This window comes from Choloepus didactylus, chromosome 9 (assembly GCF_015220235.1).
Source record: "Choloepus didactylus isolate mChoDid1 chromosome 9, mChoDid1.pri, whole genome shotgun sequence".
NCBI classification, from domain to species: domain Eukaryota; kingdom Metazoa; phylum Chordata; class Mammalia; order Pilosa; family Megalonychidae; genus Choloepus; species Choloepus didactylus.
Window position 1 is genome coordinate 30,788,721 of NC_051315.1, and position 9,195 is coordinate 30,797,915.

General features: G+C 36.3%; 1 pseudogene; it reads right to left on the minus strand.

The window, feature by feature from the left end:
- Positions 1–618: 618 nt before the first annotated feature.
- On the minus strand, positions 619–5,364 carry LOC119543698 (annotated as a pseudogene).
- Positions 5,365–9,195: the final 3,831 nt, after the last annotated feature.

The window sequence follows — 9,195 nt, forward strand, 5'->3', positions numbered from 1 at the left end:
TTGAAGGGCAGTTTTGTTGGTTAATAATTCTTGGCTAACAGCTTTCCTCTTTCTGTGCCTTAAATATATCATACCACTGCCTCCTTGCCTGCATGGTTTTTCATGAGAAATCAGCACTTATTTTTAATTGCAGTTCCTTTGTATGTGATCAATTGCTTTTCTTTTGCTGCTTTCAGGATTTTCTCTTTCTCTTTGAAATTTCACATTCTGATTAGTATGTGTCTCAGAGTAGGTTTACTGGAATTTATTCTGTTTGGAGTACATTATGTGTCTTAGACATACAAGTCTCCAATAAGAATTGGAAAATTTTCAGCCATTATTTTCTCAACTATTCTTTCTGCCTCTTTTCCTTTACATTGTCCTTCTGAGACACCTATGATGCATATTTTTGTGCATTTCTTTCCAAGTCTCTGAGACCCTGCTCAATTTTGTGCATCTTTTCTCTATTTGTTCTTCTGTCTGTACAATTTTGATTTGCCTGTCTTCTAGTTCACTGATTCTTTTTTCTGCCTATTCAAACCTGCAATTGTTTGCCTCAGGTGTATTTTCTTTTCTTTTCTTTTCTTTTTTTTTTTTAATTTTAATGGTTTTTATTTTTTTTACAAAAACACTGGAGAATCATGTGATGCTACCAGCATTGGATACCATCTATAATACTGGACCACAAATGTGCACATTCCTTTGCAACTGGTACTGTGATGGCAAAACCTTTCATGTCTCCTTTATTGTTAACTATGACCCCTGCATTATCTTCAAAATAAAGGGACACACCATCTTTTCTCCAGTATGACTTTCATTGTCGAATTACCACTGCTGGATGTACCTTCTTTCTGAGTTCTGGTTTGCCCTTTTTGACTGTGGCCATCACCATGTCACCCACACCAGCAGCAGGAAGTCTATTCAGCTGTCCCTTGATCCCTTTTACAGAGATAATATACAGATTTTTGGCTCCTGTGTTATCAGCACAGTTGATCACGGCTCCCACGGGAAGACCCAGGGAAATCCGGAATTTTGCACCGGAGAACCCACTATGTCCTTGCCTTTGACATCTTGGATGCTGGAAAAGGGCTCAGGTGTATTTTTAATCTCTTCTATTGTGCCTTTCAGTACCATAATTTCTGTTAATGTTTCTTTGTATACTTTCAAATTCCTTTTTATGCTCACACAGTGTCTTAATATCCTTTATCTCATTAGCCATATTTTCCTTCATCTCCTTGAATTGATTTAGGAGATTTGTCTGAAAACCTTTGATTAGTTATCCCAAATTCTGTCCCCTCTGAAGTTTTAATTTGTTCATTTGACTGGGTCTTATCTTCCTGTTTCTTATTATGGCTTGTAATTTTTTTTCTATTGTCTAGGAATCTAATTACTTTGATGAGATTACTCTGAAGGTCAGTTTCTCTTTCCTGCTTAGGATATTATTGTTGATTGGTTTTTGTGTTATGGCTCTTCTTTAACACTTGGAGTGATTTATTATAGACTTTTAGAGTTGCTTGAGTTTAGCTGATAACTTTTTTTCAGTCCTTCCTCATCTGATTCTTTTCCTGTATATATGTTATGATTTTTAAGATTACGCTGTCTGTGCAATTGTTTCACCCCAGGAGAAAGCTTCAGTTCCTCTTTTCCTTCTCTGGGAATGTTTATCTGTTCAGTTTGTTTTTGTTTTGTCTCTATATTTTTTGCACTCCTTTCATTGTCTCTAGCTGCTTTTGCCTAGAAGGAAAATTCTGTGAGGAGGGTCACCCTGGAGAGGACTTTCCCATGTCAGTATTTCCAGACTAAACAGGGCCAGGGACTGTCAGAGTGGGCAAAGACCATTTCCAAAGGCCCCTGGAGAGAGGATCAGGGAAGACTCGAAAAGCCTTTATGATGACTCCCCAAAGCTGCACTTTCCTGGCCTGCCCAGCAGACGGTATCCTTCAGCAAATGGTTCCCTGCAATTCTAAGGAGGGACTGTGTCTTTAAACTTCCACTGTCTCTGTCCCTGAGGGTGGGGTTTAAGCAGTGGTTGCATCTGCTTTTGTCTGGGTTGGGTTGAAATAGTAGCTCAGAGTCCAAGATCCAGCATTCCAAATTCACTAATCAAAAGCCATGATCAGTGCTCAGCTGTGCACCTCCCCATCCCCCATTGTTGAAGAAGAGGATTTTATGTCCCTCTCTGTCCACAGTAGCTAGCCAGGGGCTTGACTCCAGGTGCCCTGCCTCTAGAGGGGGATGGGCACCAGCAGGCACTGCTTAGAGAGAGATATTCACAGTCGTTTACCACAGTTTCTCAACCTCTTCCTCCTGCGCTTCTCTGAATGCTGTACAGTGTTCTTCTGGCCTCTGGAACCCAAGAACAGTTGTTTCAGATAGTTCCTGCCTGTTTACTAGCTGTTTTGGATGAATGGGTGAATCTTGGAGCTCCTACTCCTCCATCTTACTGTTTTTTGCTGTTTTAAGTAATGCTATGGTAATCATCCAAGTAGTGTATATCCTAGTATTCAATATACATATATGTTAAGCTTTGTGGGTTTGATTATGGATGCATATTTTTTTTTACTTCATTTTTTACATTATGAAAAATTTCTACAATAAATGCATGTTGCTTTTATACTAGAAAAGTCATATTTATTTAATTATTAGTTTAAAAGCTTATGAAAAGAAAACAATTGAGTTTATAGTACAAATTTAGTTTCTTCTTTGTTTACTTATCTCTCAGCTCACTTTCTGCTATCTACCAGTGCCTCTCCTTTGATTGCTTCTCTCTACCATGTATATACAAAGCTTGTTAGAATGGAAGTTTCTTCAAGGGGGACGACTGCCTTATTCACTTACATGTATCTCCACAATGTAAAACACATTGCTTTGAAATATGAAAACATACAAAAAATGATAAATTAATAGATAAAAGGTATTGTTTTAAGTTTCATTGCTAATATTAAGTTCAATTGCCATGTAAATGTTTGTCATTCACATAATGAAGTTCAAACAAAGTTTAGATACTTCCTTTCCACAGAATGGACCAGGAAACTACATTTGTACATTCATTCCTTTTTCTTTTACTTACTTATCCATTCCAACAAATGTTTATTTAATGCTAATTACGTTCCAGATCCTCTGCTCAAACCAAGTGTCCTTTCCCCATTCTTTTAAAATGGGAGAATTCCCAAAGATATTTTTTCTCTACTCTCTTACATCCCACTTACCTGGTCTCCCATCTCATTCTTCTCATTCAATCCCCTTTTCAATGAGGAGAGCTTCAGTTCTGTTGTTGAAATAGCATTCTATCATCTATTACATGTGCAGGTATAACTATTCTGTGTATAAAAGAAAAGGATTCCTTAACCTGCTCCAAATATGTTTGGCATTTATTAGGTTAGAAAAGAAAGTATTTTAAATAATCTAAAACTTGCCATCATTTGTGAGCTGCAATGACCATCTTGTATGCAGGCAGCCTTGAACAAGTACCATAAGGATTGTGAATATCGTCAAGCATTATAACAGTGATACAGAATAATGACAAAAGCAAACATCGTCATCAGATTACAGGCAAGCAAAACCATGCACATAACTGCATTTTAACACTCAAAATTGTTTTGCTTTTTTTCAAGAATATTGCATTACATGCTAGATTATATGTGGTAAATATAATCAATCAATCAAGCTTATGAACAAAGTACTCTTCCTCCAAGGCTATCAAGACATCAGTTTTCACTATTTGATTTTAGTACTTTCCCAGGTTTCTTAAAATTGGAAGGCAGGAAAGGTTTACATATGCAGTATGAAGTAACAGATAGAAATAAGCACTAATAAAGACTACTCTTAAGTTACTGATTGTTGTATCTGCCTTTCTAGAATCAGCTGTCTGGAGGCAAGTACGTGTTGCATCCACCCAGTTGCTTTCATTTGCCTTGGATGAATTTTTTTCTTACAAGACCCAGATATGAAAATACAAAATAATTCTATGAGAAAGACTATATCATTACTATAGAATGTCATATAGTTAACTTAAGTTTAAATTCATAAAAAGTCTACTAATACTGGCCACAGTGATAGCAGAACTGACCTGTAATTATATCTCAATAAGAAATAAGTGAAATTCTTAACCTGGCCAAGGAAATTTTCTCTAATGACTCAGCGCAGATTCTCTCTTTGATTAGCTCAACATCCTATATTCTTCTAGAACCAGTGGATTCTTTGTTGGAATGGCAGTTGCATTATATCATTGCATTGCACCAATAAAAATTCATTTCTAAATTCTTGGTTTGTAGCTGTTTGGAATTCAGATTCTGAGTGATGTTGCAACTCCAATCATTAAAGAAAGTTCTGTGCTTTCTGCACACTCTGCAGAATGTTAACTGCCTTTTCAACTCAAGAATTATCTCTGTGCACTGCTGCACTTCACAGGTGTTTCTCTCTCAATTTTGTCTCTTTTTGGCAGGTGCCAAACTGCTTGCATGATCCACTCCTACCTGTAGAGGAGAATAGTTTTATGGCTCCTTGTTTTGTGTCTCATACTGAATTTTCTTTTCCCAACTACACATGAGTTAGGACCATATTAATAAGGGTAACTCTTTTTAATTATCCCTCTTTGACTTTGAAATTTACTTTTTTCCCCACTTTTTATGCATGGCTGCACATCTGAGATAAGGCTCTTCGATTTGCAAGAAAGAGAAAGCTGCTAAAATTAGCTTTCATAAAAATAGGAAACTTATGATTTAAAAATGAACAAACAAAAAACTAAAGCTGTGGCTGATGGCCCTCAGGCATAGGGAGTGAGATTGTCCTTCTAAAGGAAAGAATTAAAAAGACGTTAGGAATTAAGGCAGCTCCTCTGTAGTCTCTCTGATTACTCTCATTCTTATTATTACTTATTTTCCTCTCACTCTCCTTCCTCCTTCACTTTTGGGGGCCATGGAGTCTTTCAAATCTAATTCATTCTATGTGTCTTAAATTCCAGTTTCTCAGCCTAAAGTCTTTCCCTATTCCTCTTTTATGTGGGAAAAATGCCTGCCTAATTGCTTTGCACTTTGCAAGTTTCAGTTTAAGAAAGAACGATAATTGACAAGTATTTCTGAATCTCAGTTAAGAAGCCCTTCTCTATTCAGATGTCCAAACCAATTGCAAATAGCTTTGTCCAAGAAAATGAAGTCACCCAAAACAATCAGAGATGTTAGTGGCCTCACTGGCAGCTTGGCAGTTGTGGAATGAGTTGCTTCTGGTGCATTGAGGGAACACAGGCTCCGAAATTTTCAGCAAATGATCACTTTATTACTTACCTAACACAAAGTGTTCAAAAGAGCAGGGGAAGAGATCCCATTGTGGCTGATCTCCCAAGGAGGACATTGGCTCGGCCAGGGTTGGTGCATGGCAGCTCTGCATGGCCCACTTTGCATGGGAAAGGAAAGACCCTGTGCTGTTTTACTATTGAGTATTTATACACTCCACGTGGAGGGAGCCCTGATAAGTGCTGGAACTGCTTGTTCCAGTTTCCAAGTTTAAGGTATGGCCATGCCTTGTTCATTAGACCTAACATCTCCCTCAGGCCAAGGAATGGAAACATGGGGTAAAGATAGGTGAAGGCTGGGAGATGGCCGCTAAGTGTGTCTGCAACTTCCTCAGCAGCAGCCAATCTAAATCTATTACACTACCTAAAAGAAAAAAAAAAAAAGTTTTTACAATGTATCCAAAATATAAGCACTCCTAGCTCATGAAGAAAAGAAGAGGAAGGAGAGGTGAAATAATTACTAGGCTATGACAATCAACAAGGATATTGGTGCAAGTTTTCAGACCCAGAAATCATGCAACAAGGATAGCTTTTTGCTTCTTTGTGAAAAATCATTAACTAAGCCCCCTTTTAAAATAGGGGACTAATAAGTGTTTATTAGGGATCTTGTCATTTTCATACAGAAATGGATGCAGAAGTAGTGCATGGAAAGTAGACAATAGTTTCTTCCTTTCAAAACTTCTTGCACTGTAGTTAGGATGTGACAAAGGATAGACATTTGATACATGAAGAGAACACTTTTAGTCAGTTTAGAGTCAAGTGTTAGGTAGTGGTATATGAATTATTAGGGCTACTGGAAATCAGAGGAAGTAGTTATTAATGTAGGTTGTAGTAGTGACCAAAAGTTTTATGTTGTAGACTGGACTTTATCCAGACCTTTTAAGTGTAGTTTTGACAATACAAGAAGGGAAGAGGGGAAGGGGAAATAAGATGAACAGAATTACAAAGGTGGGAACAAGAATCATTTAGAGAATGACTAAAAGAGACAATAAGTCAATGTCAGAGAAAATGTTGATAAGGCAAGCTTGTTGTCAAATATACTGATTGTACAAACAGATGTTTAATTTGCTTACTTTCTAAAACAATCAGAAAATCAGTTTCATTTTTCTCATCAGATTAATGTTACAACTGGTTCATGAAATCCAAGTGTGAAAACCTCATACATAAAGTGTTACCAATATTATTTCCATCATTGGCAATAGAAGTCTGGGAATGGATGAATGTTTTTATAATTTTCAGAGTGGGATTTTGATATATTACAGTTACTAAAATACATTTAACTTTTTATTATAATCCCTAGAAAAATTATAGAAGGATTTATTAAATAGAGAGCTAGGAAGCACTTAGAAAATAATGCAGTTCTCACAGAATAAGTCAAGTTAATCTCATATTTAATGAGATTACTGGATAGGAAGACAAAAAAAATACCATAAACGCATTGCATCTTGATAACATCAAAATAACTGATGGTGATGTTACATCCTTTAGATGAGTGCACCAGACTTAGTTGTAAGCAAGAGAATCTAATTCTAGCTAATTGAAAATATTAAAAAAAAATATAATATAAAGGTGTGCCAGTTTGAATGTATTGTGTCCTCCAAATGCCATTATCTTTGATGTAATCTTGTGTGGGCAGATGTTGTCAGTGTTGATTAGATTTCTTTGAGTGTTTCTTTAGAATGTGCCCCACCCAGTTGTGGGTGATGACTCTGATGAGATATTCCCATGGAGGGATGGCCCCACCCATTCAGGGTGGGCCTTGATCAGTGGAGCCATATAAATGAGCTGACTCAAAGAGAAGGAACTCAGTGCAGCTGTGAGTGACGTTTTGAAGAGGAGCAAGCTTGCTAAAGAGGAAAGTCCTGGGAGAAAGCCATTTTGAAACCAGAACTTTGGAGCAGACGCCAGCCACGTGCCTGCCCAGCTAACAGAGGTTTTCCAGACGCCACTGGCCATCCTCCAGTGAAGGTATCCAATTACTGATGTGTTACCTTGGACACTTTATGTCTTTAAGGCTGTAACTGTGTAGCCAAATAAACCCCTTTTTATAAAAGCCAATCTGTCTCTGGTGTATTGCATTCCAGCAGCATTAGCAAACTAGAACAAAAGGTTACCTTAAAGATAGTGGATTAAAAAAGAAAGTACTTTTTCCAAAAGACTAGGACATAAATCACAATTTTTGGAAGGGCCAAAGACATTCTGGTGTCAGGCACCCTGCCCAAAGCCAAGCACTGAGCTAGTGTTCTGGTGAAATCCCTTGCACCACAGCACATGCACCACTGCTGGTGTGACAGAGTCCTCCAAATTTTAGTTTGGAAATGTAATAACATCTAATGGGTAAGAATATGAGCTTTGACATAAGAATTTTCAGGCTTTAAATTTCCTTGGTAGTTATGTAACCTTGGTCAAACTTTGGTTCTTGTCTATAAAATATGAATACAATACCCAACTAATATGGTTGTTTTATAAATAAATTAAGCTGCTTAACATAGTACCTACCACCTAATAAGCAACTAGGAGACACCAGTACTAGCAGTATAGTTGTTAATTTACCTACTTTTGAACAGCAGAGACACATGACTATGGAAAAATGACCTCAGGCAATACTAATGCACATTTATAGTCCATAGAAAATGGAGAATAAACCCACTGTGCACTGCACTGGCTAGGTAATTTATATAGCACTGTGTTCGTTCTGGTTGTTATATTTTAGGAAAAATTTTGAAATCTGGATATTTAATATTTGATATTTAAAGAAATGACATTGTAGAAATAGAATAAAACTTAATCTGCACAGTTCCAAACATGAGAGTGTGAAGTAATGAATTAGCATTACAATGAGATAAATTTCAGATCAATATTTTTAAAGCCTCCCAATATTATGGATGTAAGGTGTTCTTTCATCTTCAGAAAGGAATGGAGTAACTTTCTTTGAAGTAATGAGAACCACAGTCATTTTCAAGCAAAAGATAAATGAGTATTTGCAGAGATATTATGTAAGTTGCTACATTTTATGGGAATTTAAAGGCCCCTGGGAGCTAATCCCATGCTGAAAGAATTGATGTAAGAATTGATGTAAGAATGTTCGCCTACCCTGAGAAACATACTATTCGAGTTAACTTTGAAGAAAATGAGAAGATCAGTGCAGCAAATTGCCAATAATCCACAGAGTCTACTTGTATTAAAAATTCTTTTTTGTAATGCATCGAATGCCCTTTTCCTTACTTAGAAATTTCTATTAGTGCTGCAGGAAACATAAAGACAAATAAAGTTACCCTTAAAGTCTTTGTTGATTAGCTTTGGAGTTTTTGTAACAGGAATGAAAGACAATTTTTATGAATATTTTATATGTAGAAAAAGATCAGCAGTGAATCTTTCAGCTGCCTCATAAAAACAGAAAATAATGTTAGCAATTGAGTGAAAATAATTGAGGCTTTTAAAGTAGGAACAATTTATAAAAGTTGATATTCATACTAAATTTTGCTACTCTCAAATTGTATCATAATGGTATACCTTAAGGAATAAAAAATGGACTAATAAAGGAACTTTTATTTTTTAGTGAACTAAAATAAGACAAATTCTTTCTCTCTTGTGAAAATAATTCTGGTTTCAAAGAGCTGCTATAAAGATTGTGTTTCCTAATCAAAATGCCAAGGCAAGCAATGGGTAGTATGAAATTAGCATTCTATTGATTTTCAAACAATTTCTCTTTCATGTGGAAAAAACATACATGAAGTTATTTTGACATAAATAGAGCCTGCCTTTTTTTTTAACCTTTTTATGAAGAAATGTACTTAAATTTAAGAACATTTGGTTAAATTACAGAATAAACATGTTAGCTTCATCTACCAATCTACTAATCCAGGAGAGGTGACTTTTCTACAAAAGAGAAGCAAAGTTTGCACATGTTTGAGGAATGATGAAGT